General features: G+C 32.8%; 1 long non-coding RNA gene across 3 annotated transcripts in view; it reads left to right on the top strand.

Annotated features, from left to right (window-relative positions):
• LOC122269357 (uncharacterized) overlaps nucleotides 1–18,820 on the top strand; it is a 53,299-nt gene extending 34,479 nt beyond the window's left edge. For 2 of the 3 annotated variants that reach the window (XR_015432547.1, XR_015432548.1), the window contains exons 2-4: nucleotides 13,134–13,288; nucleotides 15,795–16,020; nucleotides 18,422–18,820. This is a non-coding gene — a long non-coding RNA (uncharacterized LOC122269357). Of the gene's footprint in view, nucleotides 1–9,456; nucleotides 9,815–13,133; nucleotides 13,289–15,794; nucleotides 16,021–18,421 lie in introns of those variants that run through there. The other variant, XR_015432545.1, reaches the window with a different exon arrangement.
• Nucleotides 18,821–21,202: the final 2,382 nt, after the last annotated feature.

Genomic DNA, 21,202 nt, shown 5'->3' with positions numbered 1-21,202 from the left:
TATAAATCAAAATTATGTTAAAAATAAAAAAAAACAACTTCTAACCAGTGAAGGAACAGGCATGTTCCTTCACTGAGAATAGATTTCCCAGTGAATGAATAGTATGTGTGAAATATGATTTTACTTGGATAATTTGTAGTTCAGCGACATAGAGGACTCCTAAAATTCAGTTAAATGTTGTATGAATAGTTCCTATAACTATTTCATTTAAATATGCAAATTTAATTGCTAAATTTATTTAAAGAATTATAATAATAATTAATTTATTATTTATCTTTATAAATGTAGTGATTAGTTATTACATCATACCTTAGACTCCTTAATAAACTATGTTTATTAACTAAATATAACAACTAAATATAATAATAAAAGCTTGAATAGAATCTTTGCAGGATTTTGTGCCAATAATTAGCTAAATTATTATCCTATTGCCGTCTTTAATGTCCTAACGGGAACTGGTAGGAAAAATCCACTTAAAGACAATTATCTAGGTGAAAAATGGGTGAAGTTTTTTTAAGGTGACATCCACCGATAACTCAGTGCAATGCGAAGATAATTTCAAAAGGCAAAACTTCCCTTAGAGAATAATATTCGAAATACTGGTTTTAAGAACTTCAGAGAATCTTTAGGAGGGAAGTAGCCCTGGCATCCTTTTATAAAGTGATTGCATTTACAATGCGAATGAAACAAGAGTTGAATATTGCCCTTAAACGGGAAAAATCTGCGGCCTTAAAAATTATAAGGATTTATATTCTAAAGTACCTAGGAAAGAAAAAGTACCTCCATTGGTAGTTTCTCCTTACAGAAGAATTCGTAGAGATATTACAGAATCAGTCCCTGCTACATATTTCATTGGAAAAAGCTATTCATGAAATGAAACGATGACCGCAGCAACATTTTACAATTATATTGCAAATGTTTCTACCTATGGCTAATTAAAAATGCAATCAAATTCCTAATTTTGCTTCTTCTGGATAGGTATAAATCTCATATCAATTTGAAACTGAGCAAGTTTTGTTCCTCAAAACAAATTTTCTGGTTTAGTTTTCTACGTAATTCTTGGAAATCTCGTTAGATCTTGAAAACAAAAGAATTGTAAAACAATATGTCTAGAAAATTTTACATCCATTTTTAAATAAGATTTGAGGCATCAACTTATGAAGTTAAAATGCTTTTATGAAATGCGATATTTTTTCATTCGATGTAGAAAACGTTGACTGTAACAAATGCATGCAAAACAGACACCAAGAGTTAATGAGCAAGACAACTTATCAACAAAACACATGCTTCGAGAGTAACGATGCGCTATTTCTTCAGAAGCTTGAGAAGGAAATCTCACAAGTTATGTTGCAAATTTTTAAAGGAACATTGGCAGAAAAGTTTAATCTCCCAAATATCCAATAGCCTGCGCTTTTCTCAATATTGAAGAATTTATTTCAAAAAGAACAATTGTATAATCAAATTTTGGCTCTGAAGCTGAGACAACTAACATTAATAATGAAAGTATCTTGAAAACCGATTTTGAGATAAGTCCTCTTGAGGCATTGTTAGTTGCAAAAACGATTGGTTTCATAAGTAACTACTAGATATAAGTCAATGAGAGATGGGTTTTACTCAAACTTCGAAACTCCTTTTTCTCATTTATTATCCAGTGAGGAATTCTGGAAATGGAACTGGAAAATCAAAAGAAATTTCGAAGATACATTAACATTGGCCAAAAATTTGGAAAAAAGAGGAAGGTTAAATCAAAAGAAAAAGAAATAAATTACTCATGACGAAGAGAAAAAAAATACTTAAAAAGATTTAAAAAAAAGCTTAAAAAATATGAGGAAAAGATTAAACAAAAAAATGATCGAATTATAATAATAATAAAAACATCATCAGATTACACAATGATAAACATTCATAATTTAGAACGGACTATTAAACTGTGAGAAAAGAATGAAAAACATTTTTTTTTAATTATGTATTCAAACATATTTTACTTTCCATTCCATGACTGAAAAAAAAGTAAAATTTTCCACATTAACTATGGTTATATGTCGTAATTCCAAGAAAAATCTTGTTTTTAGACATTTGTGTGGCCTATGGATTCCTAACGAGCATCAAACATTATCAAAATTAAGTGTTCATTCTCTGGAAAATTTAGTGTTTATTCACTGGTAAGAACTGTTCCTTCACTTGGTCATCTTACTACTTATTATTTAAACCACCAAAAGCTTAAAACAATATTATGTAAGTTATCTAACTTTTTTTACATAATTTGCATTTAATAACAAATATGTCGAAACCATCATTTAGCTAAAATTACAAATTTTGAAATTTTTATGAATTTTTTTTAAAGGCAAGCTAAGCTTAAGTGTTCCTTCATTGTTTAGTTTACCCTATAAGATGTTGAGAAATTTGCGATGTTGTGAGAGATGTTTAAAAATGTTGACTACGTATTTTTATAAATATTTATAAAATATATATTCAAGAAATTGATAAATATATTATTCCAAATCTATGCATACGTATGTATATTATTGAAATTGTATCAGTTATTGAAAAACAAAATTAAAAAAGTAAAAAATAATCACATTAAAAAAGCACAATCTGGTGTATTCTATCAGAAGCACGCTTTTTTAAAACTAGACATTTGTTGAATAAAGTGATTTTTATTCAAAATTCTTTACTAAATTGCAAATAAATTATTAAATGACTAAAAAAGAAACATCGTATTTTATAGTGTGAAAGAAATAAAAATAAAAAGATTAGCAAACGATTATTAGCGAAAAAAATATGAATGAAATTTTACGCTACGCGCGCGAAGTCAAGTTCCTCCCAAGTTTATCACATTTTAATATTAATCGCCCCAATTAGTTATTTCTTTATTGTCGCCAAATTATTTTTTTAAAAATAATTAATTTTAATTTTTCTCAGCTTCTAATAAATAAAAACAGTTGAAACTTTAGATTTTTCAATTGAAAAATATGTAGATTAATATGGTATAAAAAAATTCATACCTTATAATTCAATATTTTTTCATCCTCACTTTAATTAAATAATAAAAAATAATAAATAATTATTAAAAATTATTTTTTGCATGAAATTATCTTTGGGTAAATGAGTTTTATGAGTGGGTGCAATTTTTTTTGAATCGCTTCATTAGTTTTGAAAATATGACTGAAAACGCAAAAAGCGAAATTAACATTAAGGGGTACGAACTTTGAATCGCTCTCCTGACCAAACTATGGGGACCACATTTCCCAGATTGCGGCTACCCCCTATATTTTGAAGATAAGAAATCCAAATATGTAAAAAAAAATGCCTGTTTATTCAGAGAAAGTACGTTTTTGTGTCTGATTTCGTAACTTAATTAATAGTTAGCACTAATTAATTAGCATATTTGAGGTCACCCCCAGGAACCATTAAGATTGACACTTAGTTCGTGAAAATCCGATCATTAGAACGAAAGTTATTCAGGGTGATTCGTTTTTTTTTTTTTGCGGACTGTACATTTCTATAAGCACCTTTGTAATTTCACGTTTCTAAGTCCTGCGATTTTGTAAAACAAAGCAAAATAAAACGTCGTACGATTTTTTAACAATCTGAGCTTTAATACATTTTTTTTTTACCTTTTTCAATTTTACAATTCTATTGTAATCTTTCGTTCTTTAAAAATCTTTCTAAACCAAATATCAATTGCAAAGTTGAAGCGGCATTTTTAAATGTATAGTATTGGCATGTTCATTCGAGAAGAATTCTACAAAGCATAATGAAATTTCGTAACTCGTTTTGTAATAAAACATATTTCAGCAATACTAGGGCCTTTGTATCTTTTGTAATTCCCTTCAATTTCACACAATAAGAAGATTCCTTTCATATCTTTCACAATAATGAAATATTTAACCAAAAAATAAATGCGATAGAATAGAGGTAGGTAATGAGATATGTACAAATGAAAATCTGCCTTCAAATTAAGTCTCCCTTGAAACATTGTAACAATGCTTCAAAGAGAATAAAAATACCCACCGTTCCTCCGCCATTATTAACCAACTGTGCTTGCCTCTTCAGTTGTTCTAGAGGGAGCAGGTAGGTTTCGCGTTCAGATGAAGTGTTGCCACTCTTAGAGATCATAACTTTCCCTTCATTTGTGAAGTGGCCTGGATTCGGTCCTTTAGTGTTTCCGATTAGGCTTCACAATAATTGAATGTTTATGAGAATTCCGAGGGGGACTATAGGGAGAATTAAATTATGTGGTTAGAGATTTGATTAGAAATTCTTTCCTCTTAGAGACCACTGGCAATCTTAGTGGAAAATTTCGATGCAAAGTGATTGTGATGGATAAATTGTTTCATATAATGGCTGGGAAAATAAAATGAAGGAGTTGTACATTTGCTTTTGAGTAGATATAAAAGTATTTATTGTATACAGATAAAATAAGAATTTGTGATAGATTGGCTTCTTTATTTTTGGCTTGATAACGGTTTTTTTTAAGGTTAAGGAAAGCATAAAATTGAATCAAAAATTTAAAAGTAATTCCTATTAAGTCAGCAATTCATACAGTTTTAATGTTTATTCTAGTATTTTGAGTATTTATGGCACTATATGATGCCCGTACTGTTTTCTTAAGCTAATAAACTTGAATCAAAGAAAAAATCTATGCGTCAAAAAATTAGAGATAGATTTTGAGACGTTTTCCATTTTAAAAGTTGCTTTTAAAAATAAAAAAAAAATTGTAACCGCAAAAGAAATTTTAAAGCTCAATAAAAAATTTCTACACTTTATCACATATACCTCAGACGTAAACCACAAAAGTTTAGTTCTCTTAAATCGATAAAAAAATTAATTTATACATTAAAATTTAGCCAGTTGAATAATTCTAAAGCAATTATTAGTTATTCATTGCAAGTTTGAAAAGACAGTCATCATTTTTGATTCGTAAGCAGCCACCTAATCAATTCGTTACATTGAATACCCATTAACATCTGAAAATTTTCATAGTCAAGAATTCTTGAGAACTCTCATTATAAGGGAGAAATAAATTGTTCTCCTGTGTCTGGCCATTTTGGTCTTTGGGGCAATAAACAAGCTGGCAACTTTACAAAAATGAGTGCCGGTTTACTACAGTAAAGGGCATCTCTTATTGGAGGTTTAAGCAGTTTGCATTAAAAATTATTTACATTTAATACCCTACAAGACCTTCAAACTCGGACAGCCCTAAGAAGTTGGAGGATGTTATAACCAAGACGCAGTGCTATTGTAGTTTTTCAACTGTAAACAGGAAACAATTGCCTTGTGATTCTGGAGAAAAAATGGAAGGGAGCATCTGTTGCGTTGTAGGGTACTTCATGGATCTACCGAAGAATCGAGGTAATGGGAGTCAAGATCACTAATTATGCAATGACTTTGGTCTTCTCGATCTTAGTTCTTCCATTTGAATCTGTGTTTATATCTGTTTTACTATTTGTGCCTTTTTACCTAGCTATTGGGAATAATAATAATTATAATAAAACATTAAAATTGATTGAAATTTCACCAGCGTTTCCTTTTTTTTCTCTTCATAGACTCCGCATTAACGCGATATAAATAGTGCATACAGGGTTTGAATTCCGATAATTTCGGGGTTTAAATACTCATTTCATTCGTGAATTCGAATTTGTTTAATCCAAGCTATATAAGTGAATCTTCATTCTAATTTGCATAAGTCAAATGACAGCAATCCCATTTCTATAACAGAAAATATTTAATAACAAGAAAATATGATGTCAACAGTACAATGGATGAATCGAAATCTGAACTAATTAATATAATGAACCAGAAAGTTAGTTTGGTGAGTCGTAACCCGCAAAACTAACACAACTGTGCAAAGAGCCATCCATGAAAAATATTCTCTGCACAGGGTTTTCGAAAAGTAAGGAAACGGGGAAATATCTCGGGGAAAAAAAACCCATCAGGTCAAAAATCTAAAAATACAAGTTTGAAATATTTTCAAAAGATGCTTTCAATAATACCAAAACCGACCCAATAAACTGGTTGCTTGCTGTTGCTATTGTTACAAAACTGTTTTCACAATGTTTTACTGTTACCGCAAAATGAAAATCGTATAAAAATTGCATAAAAGGGAAATATCTCCAAATGCATGCAGGATCGGAAAAATAAAGACATGTTTGATTATTATTATTATTATTTTTTTTTTTTTGAAAAATCTATCCAATGACATCATACTTGACCCCGTCTCACCACATCTAATGATGGGGTAACTACGGGGGTCGGTGTCATCAGATTGATTCCGGTCTGACACATATTTCTGGAGATATTTCATTTTAAACAATTTGTACTCCATTTCCACTATGCTATAACAGCGCCATCTGTGAGCTAACTTGTAACTCAAATTGGAGATCTCTTTTTCTGAAAATTCTGTTATAAGGGAGGAAAAAAATGAGAGTTTCAACTTAGGAGTTTCAAGCTCTCCCCTCCACAACCCCAGAGCTCATCTCTGATTGAATGACTCTTGTCTATATTTTTCAAATGTATTTTTAGATTTTTGATACGGCGCGTATTTTTTGAAATATTTTTTGATATCCATGTTTTTCAGATTCACTGTATAATTGCTAAGCACGGTTTCGAGAGAAAATATCCATAATTAGTTCCCCAAAAACATAAAAAAGAAAGTGCAGATACTATCGAGGAAAAAAAATTATACTACTCAGTAACATCGAAACAAAATATCGATACTACTCGACACTTTATAACATCGTTATTAATTTTAAATTTACGTTTTAGATAATTGGTATTGGCTGAATATTATTCTCGATGTTAATTTACATTTCAGAAAATCTCATTTTACATTTTTAGCAAATTATATAAGAAGTTTCAGTAGCAGAGCAACTGTTTAAGCAAAGCATTTCCTAAAGAAGTTGAATTTAACTTATAATCATGATGAACCAAAATTTAAGTATTTAAAAGAAGAAGTAAGAGGAATTTAAATAACAACAATGTTTGATGCAAAAAGGGGAAGTTAAAAAAAAATCGAAAATAAAAACAATCGTTTTTAATAGCTCTCTTGTTTAATTTGTTTCTAAACGTAATTTTAATTTCTTAGAAACATCGCGAGTCACAGTTAGTTGACGCATTCATATACCTAAATTTGTCCGAGGTCTACGTGTTTAACATATTCTAAAAATTACAGTAAATATAAATAAGAACTACTCAAGATCCAGAGTAAGACCCAGACATTAAATCATACGAACTGACCAAAGATATAATCCAGGACGTGAAATTTGCACGCATCATTTTGCTATTGGCGACCAAATAATAAAAACCGACTAGTAAGTGCTATCTTGTAAAATATTGTGTTTTAAATCAAATTACCATTTTTTCTATGGGCTAACGTTGAAAATGTATATGATTAAATCAACATGAGCTAAGTAATACATCAGAACAAGACTGAAATCTCATGCTATTCGATGCGTTTAACATCTCTGAGCGTTTGTGACAGCTAGGGTTGACATCCCAAATAAAAAGTTCCTGAATTTTAGGATAGAGAATGTAAATAAACTTTCCAGTAATTAAATCCAATTCTCTTTAACGAACAAGTGGATATAATGTTGGCTGAGTAAGCAGAATTCAAGTTTATGCTCGCTTTACTAACAATTATTCAGATGGTAAAAAAAGTTTCACCAGTGTTCAGCGAATTTCCTAAATTTTTTCCAGATTATAATATTTAATGTATGCCTTTACATTTTTTAGTTTATACATTCTTTTATCGTTTTTGGTTAACAAAAGATTTTGAAACTACATCTCTTAAAATTTTAAAAATTGTTTATTTCTTTTTCGCAAAAATAGTGACGAGTAAAAATTTCAGTTATTGTTCGTACCTTTACAACTGAAATTCCATGCCCTAATCTAACCATAATAAAAATTTAAAACTTGGAATCCAAGGCTAAGAACAGAGAGGTTTGGAACATCATTATTTTACAACATATGGACCACCGTGGAATGTAACACCAAAAATAAGAGTAAGTTAAAAAAAGTAAGTGAAATAAAGATCATTAGAATTTATTTACAAATCGTATTATTGAACGAAAAAGTTAAATTTTTCTAAACTATCAAAGAAAAGTATCGATGCCATCTAAAAACAGAGTTAATAAAAGAGTAAAATCCAAAAAAAGAAGAAAAAAATTGTGCATTCTGATTGTGCTAAATCAAATAAATAAAAGCTTTGCCTCAAACTCTATTAAGCGATGACACGCGTGGGTAAATTTAGGTATTTGTTTATGCCACGGTATAGTAACTAATCAGATTAACCACACACGTGATGTCGCTCGAGGTATTCAATTAAATCTGATCCGAAAATTGATTCAGGATGATATTAAAGCAAGCCTAAAGGCGTTAATGTTAACAAAAGCAGCACAGACGTGTAATTTGCCCCAACCATAGGGTTTCAACTGCTCATTTCGGATTGCAGGTACCCAACGGTTTAATTTCGTAAAATAAAACATAAATTTTTTTTATTAAAAGTTATTAATTGGGTACCTGCAATTCGAGAAGAAGAATGCCGCTGAAATTAGCTTGATGTGCATAAACAAGACGGCGCGTTAATGTTACAGCTATCAGGCTTGGTTTACTATCACGCCGAATCAGTTTTCCGATTTAAGTTAATTAGGTACCTGCAAGCGATGTCTCGCATGGGTGTCGAACCTGATTGACTGGTGAATCGTCAGCAGCCAATCAGGTTCGACACCCATGCATGACGTCACTTGCAGGTATCCAATTGCTCACTAATAGGATGCCTGCAAGTGACGTAGTGGGGGTATTTCGATCCTGATTGGTTGTTGAAACGTGGCATTTGTTTTTGTTAGCAGCTTTTTTTTCCATTCTGAGTAAGTCAAGCTTGTCAAGCATCAATTCTCTTAAGTGATACATTCTATATTAGTACACAAAGATTTCAATTCTTCTTTTTTTATTTCCAACTTTAAACAAAGACAAGCACAAGGCCATGTGGAACATAACAAAACAAATTATGCATCGAAGTTGCCATGTATACAAAACAAAAATATGCCATGATTATAATAAAATACACGAATAAATAATAAATCTAAGTTAAGTAAGAGATGTAGAGGTGAAAGAATTATATTTCAATTAATTCGATGTGTGACACGGTACTGTATTTAATTAACTTCACGTTAATTAACATTCTAGCCTATGTAAAGAAACTTAACTCAACTTTAATACAAAATTTTGCTTATAAGCGATCAGCTGGCGCTGACGTCATAGTTCACATGTGCGGTTATGTGAGATCTTCTTCTTGAAAGGTAAGTACCCAATTACAAAGATTAGGTCATAAGATTAAAAATTATTCTTTAAAATGATTCATAGCAAAAAAAAGAGGCTGACAAAAGTAGATTTTTCTATAGTTAAGTCATAAAGTAAATTTCAAACTCAATAGCTTTAAAACTTTAGGTGAAACGCAAATAAATTTCAGAATTTCAAGGCATGAAATATGGCCTTATATAACGAACCATCTTTTTATTTTTCAGAGCAGAGCAGGAGCCTGTACAGCCGGGACGACTTTCTTATGAAAGTGTTTTTCATTACAATTTCTTTTTTTATTTTCGTTGAATTTCCGACTGCATACAAGGACTATGGTGATATTAATTTCTTATTACGGTCAGGCTTTAATAATTATTTCCCTCTCATTTTGATGATTATGAATGGAGTTATGAAAACTTTTTTCACGTTTTTGTTAACAACTGCAATTCTAAAATTTACAACATTCGTGAAACTAATGAAAAAACAAGATGAAAAGCTAAACGAAGCAGTTCTTTACGTAAGTAAACGCTGATTTCGTTGATAAAATCAAGTCCCGTGTGTACATTGTAAACTTACTTCATAGCCTCCAATATGAAGAATATAGATAAATAAATTTTTGAATTACAATAATTAAAGGCTTTCGAGAAATATAGGGATAAGTTACATTTTAACCACTGGGAAATTTTTATTCGAAGCTCTTTCCTCAGATTGTTAAGTTTTCAGTATTTACACTAGAAATTTCCCAAATGTCAGGTAACTGGGAAACTGATTAACGAAAATTTGCTTTAGGACATTTCGGGAAATTTCCCAAGGTAGGAAAATGTTCAGAAAGTTTACTTTCGTACTAGGAAATCGTGGTGTTTTTAGCCACAACCTACCTTACACAACAATTACTCTTTTAAGCAATTAGAAAATGTGACTGATTCTATTACCCTCCAGTCTTCCAATTGTTTCATATTTATATTTGCTACTCTAACAACGTTATTAATACGTGTATTGGACTTGGATGTGCATTGGACTTTTTCCGATATGGATGTTAATCTTTTCACTGAGTTACGCAGAAGCAACTCGCCATCTCTTTCATACTGCAATAAAAAAATCTAGAATCTTACTGGATGCCAAGATGTGTGATCCTGATGGACTCTTTTTGGGGGACATTGTCGTACTGAATTCCGATCACACCAACTACAATCGCCAAAGCATCAAAGTGACACAGCCCGGTTCTTGTACAAAAAATAAATGGTACTTTTTTTGTAAGTCGGGAGCAAATGTTGCCAATTATGAACCAAACGCGAGCCCAGTCGCCAAGCGAAGCGAATGACAAAACAGTTAGCGGAATAAAAGTCGAAAAAATTCAACTATAAACAAATATTTATTAATAGTAAACAATACAAGTTCAACTATAAACAAATATTAATGAATTGTAAACAAAACAGTTTTACCTAAAAAGAATGCTTATAATAATTTGTTTTTCCAGAATACGGTGATGTTCTTGAGAATTTGCTCAAATGGATCGTTTACTCCTCGTCTCCACTCAAATTCAGCTAAGCACGACTCCAAACGGCCCCGAACTAACAGTTCCCTTATAGTTGTAAGAAATTTGGCGGAATTCGACATTATTTGGCGATTTTTCGCTTGGGCCCGGTTAACGGAAAAATACCCAATAATTTTTTTAAAAAAGTACTGTGGCTTACCTAGAAGTGACAATGAATTTTACATTTTAAATGTGCCCCTTTCTTTCTCTTTTGCTTTTTGCTTCAGTTTCTCATGTGCTACTGTTTTGTTGTCTCCAAAAGACTGAGATCATTTATTCTCCCGATCTGACATGGATTTTCGTGTGGTACCTAGCTTACACGAATTTGCGCAACTATTAGAGAGATTTCGCATTTTTACGCCAGCTTCCGCATGTAAGATTGAAGCAACTGCGCATGCTCGAGTTTATTTTAGATTCAACGTATCTTTACGTTATGTTGGCGAGATTTACGCTACAAAGACAAAGCTGTAAGCACACTGATTATAGATGTTAAATGTTGTTTTTGTTTAAGATAGTTTTGATTTTGTTTTGTTTACATGAACATGGAATGGGAATTTGGTATTGATGAAATTTAGAAATGAATCGTGTGATATTACAATTGGTTGATTCAGTAAAACAATGACATTATTGGTTTTTGTTTAATACTATGGTTGCCTAATAACATTAGTTCCATGAGAAACTAGATATATTTTCGATATCTTAAAATTGTAAATTATAAATATTTTAAATGTCCAATTTAGTTAAAAGAAGTTAAATAATTGAGTTCAATAATATTAAGTTCAATAATATATGTTTTTAAATATTATTATTAATAATAATAATAGTAATCTGCATTCTTCATCGTTTAATTTAACTAAATCTATGATCTACCTAATTTTTTTGCTCATAGAACAATCAAGCATCTTGAATCGTATGACAAAGCTTTAAAGAGATAGGGTACTTACTTGCTAACGCCACCGCAGCAGAAGTTGCGCTTATGCGACAATAAAGAGCAATCCTATTGTTCGCACACAGCAACCCCATTGTTCGCGCGCAGTTATCTTTTGGATGCCTTGTTGCTTGCTGATTTTTGAAGCCGTTTTTTAGTGCTACTAAAATTCGTTTCTGGGATTTGTCAAAAACAGAACAAGATGCAATTTTATTTTTTTAGGAGCGAAATACCTTACCAATTCCTATGACACGAAACTTTATTTTGGTAAACGTACGTTTTGGAAATGTAATTTAAGACAGTGTGATCAGCAAGTGGGACTTAGAAAAAACAACTGGTTTGAGGGAAGCAGAATTCCATTTTGTTCAGCTTTGAGATTCATATACTGCTGGTGTGAGGAGTTGATGTCGATTAAATTTTGTGAACAACATGATTTATCGGATAAAACTGTTATAGATTGGAACATGTGGGAATTATACGTCCTGGATATGGAGAATAAGTCAAACTGCATTCGCCAGATTGCATTATGGAAATTGATGAAAATTTGTTTACTAAACGTAATGTGGTCGAATATTACCCGAACAGTGGGTGTTTGGTGGTACGTGTAGAGAAGCAAAAGATTCGTTTGTTGTCCTAATAGAACTGACTCTACCCTTCTTGATAAAATTCTTGAAAACATTGCAGATGGTAGCACAATTTATTCTGACAGTTGGAAAAGTTACCAAACAAAGACAATAGAAATAGAAGGATTCCTACATGCTATAGTTAATCACAAATACAATTTTATTGATCCTGATACAGGAGTTCATACACAAACAGTTGAGAGAATGTGGGGCAGTGCTAAATGGTGGAACAAGAGACATAGGGGGACAGCGAGACATCATTTGGAATCTTATTTATCAGAGTTCATATGGCGACAGCATCAGGTGAAAGAAAATAGAGACTGTTTTAAATCTATGTTAAACTCTATATCGGCCCATTTTCCACCGAAATCCGATTGACTACTTTGATTTTAAATAAAGTGCTTTATTTTATGATTTGTAGCAAAAATTTTAGGTGTAGATTGGCGGCACTTAAAAACTGCCAAATCTGTAGCTGCTGTGGCGTTAATACGTAAGTACCAGAGATAGTTTACGTCCATTGTAAATGATTGTTTTGATTTTGTGATCAAAGTTAAAATGATATTCCACTACGTTAGGCTTTTTAACTTGCGAATTTTTGCAAAATCTCTTATTTCCTCTTACGTAAGTTTGATATTTTTTCACCGGCGCATGAGCAATTCATCCCGAACTGACGTAATAACTTGAAATCTTATGAAAGGGGTCATACAGAATCTAATGTGAAATATAAAAATTTATATATTTTTATCTCTAGGTTGGTTCTTCTTTTATTGTTTTCAACTGGTTTGAATCAAATGTCCTCAAACTTGAAAGCTTCAAAACATCGCTTACATACATGTTAACACTCTTGATGTTGTTAGTAATTTATAATGATGGCTTAAAATTTTGGACTTATGTATGCTCATATAGGTAAGCATTTTTCTTTTACAGTAAATTCATTCTCCTCTATATAGTAAGCATTTTTTTTTTGGTACTTTTCCGTAAAACGGGATGTGTAAATTTATTATCGCAGCACTTAGAATACGTACTTATATTATGTACCGATATTAAGGTATTGTGAACCCATTACACCGGCATATATTATTTATTAAAACAATACAAGTTTTACCTACCACGACAGTTAGTTAATAAATACTGGCGTCAATAATAGCATGGTAATTCTTTACTGCCTCCTTTAAGTGATAAGTACCCATTTTTTCCCATTAACAGTTTATATTAAAAATGTGTTATCCCGTTAGCGATTTATCTGCAATGTACATTTTTTGATAAAATATGAAGAAATGCTGGAATGAAATGCTACAATGAATACTATGTTAAACTTTTCAAAATTTGGCCCTTACTAGATTTTATTACTCGACACTTTATCTGCACGAATTTTTGATCAATGATGTTTTTTCCATGCAATATTCCACCAAATGGTATTTAGTCCATTTTTTATTAAGTCTCACTATGTTTGAACTATGTGATATTAAGTCTAACGATATAAAATCCTCGTGATATTAAGTCCCACGCTATTTGGGCCATGTGATATTAAATCCCACGATATTTAATTCTTGTGATATTCTGACACAAACTGTTTGGGTTCACAGGATATCTTATACCATGATATTTTGTCCGGGTAAGTTTCTGTCCAGATGTTTGCTTCTCACGATATTTTGTGCATATTTGCTGCTATGTATAATAGTAACGCCGAATGATAGCTTTTCTTAGTATATCACAATAATTTTAGCACAATAATTAACGAGCTTAGGGGAAAAAAGTTCTGAGGACATTTGAATTAATTTTAAGAAATGAGCCTAAAAGTTTAATTTTTGTTCTTTTTTAGGTATTTTAATGAAAGCATGCGTTGTTAGTTGTATTTGTGAATTTATAATTCCAGAATCTTTTGAAAGTTTTGCTTGATCCAATTTCTTTTAAAGAAAGGTTTTTATAAATAGTATCTGATTCTATTCGTGTAAAATAAACTTATTTACTTTTGTTTAGAGATGGTGTTGACATTAATTCTGGTATTTACAGCTCGCAAAAAAAAAAAAAAAAAAAAAAAAAACAGACTGAATAGTTTTCAAATCATTGCACATTATATGGTACAGGGTGAGATTGAAGTCATGCACATCAGAGTTTAACGGTTTTAAAAGTTTTAAATTAAGAAATTGAGTTAAAAATTATAAAGTATTATAGAGATTCTATAAAAAGGATAGGGTCCATTTTGTGCTATGTAGACTAAAAAAATCATAAATAAAGCACAAATCAAAGTACAGAAATAGACATTCTATAAACAAGAGTCTTCCTCAGTGTCTAAACACCAAGCGATGGGAAAAAAGTAAAGAGACAAACAAGTGCTAAGTTTTTTAACCAATAGAGACAGTTGTTGTTATTGTAGTTAATTTACGTCGCACTAGAGCTGCACAATGGGCTATTGGCGACGGTCTGGAAAACATCCCTGAGGATGATCCGAAGACATGCCATCAAAATTTTGATCCTCTGCAGAGGGGATGGCACCCCCCACTTCGGTAGCCCGACGACCTGCACGCGAAGTAGAGCACTTTACGGTAGAACAGTTTAACGAGGACCAATACCGCACACATCCCTACGCAGACTGATCCAAGTGGTCACCCACCCGCACACTGATGCAGCCAGTGATGCCAATAGAGACAGAGTAACAAGTTTGAATAAGGTAATAAAAAAGGGAGATAAGAAACAGGCATGAGAGGATTTGGCAGGAACCTCAGTGTCCAACAGATTAAATTTGAATAGAATATCAAATATTGAGAAATGGTAGAATGCTTGAAAGATCATTAGCTAAATTATAAGAATTTTTCAAAGTATGGAATGTCTCCCAAAAATCAAGTTCGGTGGAAGAGATTCGGTAAATAATTTTAACAGTTGAAAACTCAAATTTTTGATTAGAATTCCAACTATGCAGAGCGTCCGAAGATCAGCTACTGTACTGAGTTTAGACATATTTTTCTGACATATTAGACTGAGTTTAGAAATCTTTACGTGCCCTTAAACTTCCACTTAAAGAGCACGAAACAGGATGACCAAAATCAGAACACCCTAGACACCTTTTAAATTCACCGTGATTGCCTACTTATTTAATTGAGTGTTGGCAATTAACCAAAACAGGGTTGTAAATGAACTTCGTCCGATCTTATATTCTGTTGCAAAAGCTCAACGACCTGACAGTTCTCCATTCATAAATCAGACTAAAAACGTTACAAATCGACTTGGTTCGGTCATTCGTTTACAGAGGGAACACTTTTAGTTCATTTTTTAAGAGAGGTGTTGACGCTGAATCACGTGATATTAAATCAGGACCCCCCCCCCCCAAATACACATTTCAACATATAGAACAACATATACAATTTTCAACAAATACATATACATTATACTGGCAGTTTGTTGTTTCCTTCAGATGGAATGGCGCCGGCCTTCAGAATGCTTCTATACAGAATCAGAATGGCGATTGCTTTGCTCCTTTAGAAGACCCATTAAATGAAATCAGGCAGATATCAGGTTCAAGGGAGGCAAATCTGAATGATCTTCACCTTGTGCATTTAGATTTGCAGAGTGCAGGCATAAGTTTCAATGGTGATAATCAAAATGTGGATATTCAAGACAACTCTGATCAAAAGGATGAAGTAAGTAGAAATCCTCGGAACGGAATTCTCTAATATCTGGTCAGACATTATCTTCAATGATGAAATCTGTAGTGAATTAAAAAATAACAAAACTAAAGTTTCATCTTGCAGTAATAACATTATATTCAGGGTGACAGTAAATTCACGTAAAAAGTAAATTTTGGTACAAAATATTATTCCTCAACTGCTTAATGGGGGATCATAAATCCCTATTACTATTACTATATTAGGTAATTATATTTGTATGTTAGGTACTACTAGTGTTGTGGTAATAGGCGCTGTTGTAATAGGCTGAGGTGAGAAAGTCATGGGATACTTTTTAATATAGTGTTGGACTTCCTTTAACTCAACGAACTGTTGCAACTAGACGTGATAACAGGAAGTTGGAAGCCTCTTGCTGGAATACTCAGCCCTACAGCCTCAATAGATGTGTTGCGGGTGAAGGAATTCGTGCACGAATTGACATTTTGATTATATCTCATAAAAGTTCGATGGGATTCATGCCAGATGATCTAGGTGGCCAAATCATTCACTGGAAATGTCCAGAATGTTCTTCAAATTAGAATAATTAAGGCCCGGTAACATGCCACCTAGTCATCCATAAAAGTTCCATCGTTGTTCGGGTACATGAAATCCGTGAACGGCTGCAAGTGGTCTCCAAGTAATTGAATAAAACCATTTCCAGTCAATGATTGGTGCAATCAAACCATTGGACGCAGTCCACGTCGTGAAAAAGCAGCCCACATCATTATAGAGCCACCATCAGACTGCATAGTGCCTTGTTTACAACTTGGGTCCATTAATTCGTGGTGCCTGTGCCACAATCGAACACTTCCATCAGCTCTGACCAGATGTAATTGTGACTCATCTGACCAAGCTACAGTTTTCCAGCTGTCTAGGGTCCAACCAAAATGGTCAATGGACAAGATGTCGTACTGTTAGTTAAAGCACTCAAGTCGATTTTCTGCTGCCATATCCCATTACAGCCAAATTTTGTTGCACTGTTATAATGGACGCGTTCGTTTCATGTTCCGCCTTAATGCCTGCTGTTATTTCACGTGAAATTACTTGTCATTTATTCTGACAATTCTATGTACACGTCGACCGTCTCAGTCATTAAGTGCAGGTGGTCGACCACTTTGTTGTCCATGATTCCAAAGTTCCTAAAACTTGCAAAGTGCCTGTCTAAGAACTATACTAAGGGACAGTCTGATGCAAAAAGACAACATTTAGAAAACCCTATTGCAACAAGTTCTTCAGTTAGGAAAAAAAAAACTAAGAAAAAGTTGGAGCACTCAGCCCTTCACACAAGCAGTGAACTGTGAAGGGTCCAACATTTAAAATTCACAATGTAACACTTAGATGCGTTTTCTCTCAAGACAATTCCAAGCATTATTGAACTATATTTAACATCACAATCTTTAATGAACGCTCGTTACGCAGTGGACTGATAGTAAAGACACGGTTCCCAGTAGAACACCTAAGCATCATTGGCTGCGGTCAGTAAGCGGGTGGGTGACCACTTGGATCAGCCTGCGTAGAGACCGAGGTGAGCTGTATCGGTCCTCGTTAAACTGTTTTACCGTAAAGTGCTCGACTTTGTGCTCAGGTCGTCGGACTACCAAAGCAGGAGGGTCATCTCTGCAGAGGATCGAAATTTCGATGGTATGTCTCCGGATCATCTTCAGGGATGTTTCCCAGACCATCGCCAGTAGCCCATTGTGCAACTCTAGTTCGATGTAAATAAAGTATCTACCTATGTAACTTAATGAAAGTCCTTGGGGCTAAACTCTTAATCCAATGCCCACATTAAGACTGAAGAAGTAAAGTCACGAGTATGAACTGCATTTTCACCATCAGTATACCTTATTTCGGTTGGCAACAGACTATTTTTCCCTGAACTTGAACTAACTACAACTTGAAGTAGAGTTGTGAGTGTCTCTCGCTCTCCCTTCGGCGTAGGTTGACGTTTTGTTGTTCTAATGCTTTTATAGATATTTTTCCATGATTCTGAAGACACGAGGAAGGAGTAAACCATTTTTTGGTTTTCTGGGAATAGGAAACAAGATGTCGAGATTACGTTGCACGTGGGGTGCCTCTTCATATTTTTTCATCGGTATTGTAAAATTGATCAATAGTACCAACATATGAGATTTTAAGGAAAGTCTAAAAGGAAAGGTGTATTGTGTGGTTATATTTAAGTATTATTGTGAAATTCATAGAATTTCAGTCAAAAATAGGTGAGTTTTTTTTGTTATTTTATCTTTGTCTCATTTTAATATAGATCAGTTCATCTGTATTTCTTTTTTATTAGTTCCCGTTTGATACGTATCAAAGCACCTTTTAAGAAGGAGCAGCTAAGAAGTTTTTTATTTTAATGTGCTGCATTAATTTTGTTTAGGTAAATGTTTCTGCAATATATTCCAAGAAGCAAATTGTTGAATGTAAAACTCGCAGTGGAAAAGTGTTTAGCAGTGTTGACATCAACTTTAGTGAGAGCAAAACACGCAGTGGTGCTGTCTACAGAAGTCCGAAGAATGCAAAACCATCCAAATCGAAGAACACACCAACCAAAAGAAAGTTATAGAACAGCATACATGAAAAAGAATGATTCAAATTGCTAAATGTTTGTATGATAAATTTTATTGAGATTAAGACTTTTCTTGTATCTTAAATTTCTGATAAACTTATTGTTTGATTAAATTATTTTTGATTGAAATATTGTATTAAGTCAATGCAAAGTATTTCAGTTTTTAATGAACCGAATACTAAAGCAAAAATAAAAGATTTGAATTCTTAATCAGAATGATTCAAAACATTCATTCAAACATACTGGTATCTTAAATTTATGTGTAGCGCTATTTCCTAAGGACACTGTAGGGTAAGTTCATCAAGTATTTAATCTTATTGTATCCAATTTATTCATTCACATGTTCTAGAAATTATATCTGTATTTTTAAGACCTAATGGAGTGCCATGTACAGAATTTCTCTGATTAAAAATGTTACATTGACCTACACTGAATTCTTCAAATTGCGTTAGCAAGGTTTATTGCTCTATAAAACTTATTTTTCTTCCTCATCTCCTTGATACAGCAGAAATTATTTATTACAATTATATTTTATAATCGTACTAAAGAAAACTAAACTCAGTGGCGCGACAGCTCACACAGGGCCAAGGCATACTGTGTCCATCTCAGTTTTCTTGCCCTTGGGTTCTGGGGTGCAAGAGCAGATATTCCTGCTAGGTGGTCAGCCGAACTCGGAACCCCCAGTGTTTAGTTCCCAAGCATGCTTGGTACTCATTTATAAACCCACTGAAGGGATGAAAGGCTGAGTCAACCTTGCCCGGCCAGAAGATCGAACCCAGGACCGGTGGCACGGCAGCGCTACCAGTCAGCCACCGAGTTTCTTTATAATCGTACAGATAATCAAGTTATTTTCAATGTTACATAAAAGTTCCTTAAATGCCTTTTTCTTAAAAATTTTTACAAGCTTCAAAATTTTATCTAAGATCCATTTCCCTTTTTATTAGGAATACAATTATGAAAACAAGCCACACTTTTCAAAAAGTGATATTTTTATATCAAACTCTTCCTTATTATTAATTCTAAATTTATACTATACAAGTTTTTGAAATTGCTAGTAGATAACACTGCAATGCACAGAAGCATATTATAAAATTGTAAACTGCCATGTTTTTCGCCAGAAAAGTTTTTCTAATTTATTGTAAGTTATTGTCCCATGCTCTAAAATTGTAAATTCACAAATATTGTTTTAGGTATACAAATTTTTTAATAATTTAAAGTATTTAATTTGCATGCTTCACCTTGGCTAACAGCTAGCTTGTTTTACCTTTAATTTTTTCAATTCTAAATTTATTGCTGATTTTCGTTTCGATAAGAATTTTAAAAAAAAATTGTTAAGTTTCGTTTAAAAAAAAAGTTTTATCGTATCGTTAAAAATCTACTTTAAACGCGTCTGAATATAAATATTATAACTTGTAAAAATGATTGTTTCCATTTCACAAAGTTTTCTCCTTCCTCCTGAATGAAGTGAATTGATCAATGTCTTCGGCGTAAAAAGAATAAGTAGAGCCGTGCACTATTTGGCGAAAATCTTCTCATTGTCATCGGTAATTTCTAGCCTTAAAATTCCTTTTCCAATATTGATCAGGATTCAGAGCAAAAGTAATTCTTTGACTCGTTAGAACAATTAGAAACACCTTTATTATAAACGGTAAAACTTTTTATTCTTTTCCGACCAAGCAAAATCGTCTGCAAAGTAAGTAAAATAATCGATTATAGGTAGTGGGATATCGTTTTCATCGTAAAATAGCAAAGTTATCCCGTCCCTCCCCATCTGGTAATTGAGGTAATTTGGGGGCATAAGACCATTAAGAAAAATAACCCAGGCTCCGGGAAATCATACAATAGAAAGAACGTCGCACCTCACAATGATTTTTCAATCCACTGTATTTTTAATTGTCGGTTTGGCAATGGCAGCCATCAGTCATTAGCTACCGCCACCTCTTGTCAAAAAGTAGCGGAGAACTGATAAGGCCGGAAGTGACGCAACGGAAGCTATTCAATCAAACTCGTGAACGAAATAGGTGTTTTGGTTTTTACACAGCAAATAACAGGGAAGTTTTATCATCCGAAGATAGTACAAAATGTTCCCCCTCCCCTTTCTAGCCATTGCTATCTTAATGTGCTCTGCGGCGCTGCCACATAAAAAAAAACCTAACTTCAGACTTTTCAGCAGACGATGAATTACTTTCCCGGCTATCTATGAAAACGGCCCCTAACTGCCTGCTATTTGTAGCTACTTACCTGAGAGGACATTAAATTGAGACACCTGTAAAACACAGATAATAAACTGTCACACAAAATCATACGCATAAGTTGAAATGAGCACCATTTAGATAAAGTATATGAAAATATACACTTAATTACTTCAATATTAATGCGAACCAAAAGCAGAGGTGGTAAAATTTTATAGCCTCAAACTATTCCAGTAAACAGCATTTTATTCCAGTTTTTCCCCAAAGTTTTGTTTTCCACAAATTTTTCCCGTTCAGAGAAATTAGAAATGCTGTTATACAATAATTCTCTTCAAAAAGGTTCTAAATTATGTAGAAACAAATGGTCTCTCTTCTTGTATCTACTCTCACTGAAAGAACG

Source organism: Parasteatoda tepidariorum, chromosome 1, assembly GCF_982258835.1.
Source record: "Parasteatoda tepidariorum strain Cologne lab strain chromosome 1, Ptep-v5.0, whole genome shotgun sequence".
Classification (NCBI taxonomy): Eukaryota; Metazoa; Arthropoda; class Arachnida; order Araneae; family Theridiidae; genus Parasteatoda; species Parasteatoda tepidariorum.
The sequence above is the reverse complement of the archived record's forward strand: the minus strand, read 5'-3'. Positions and strand labels throughout refer to the sequence as shown.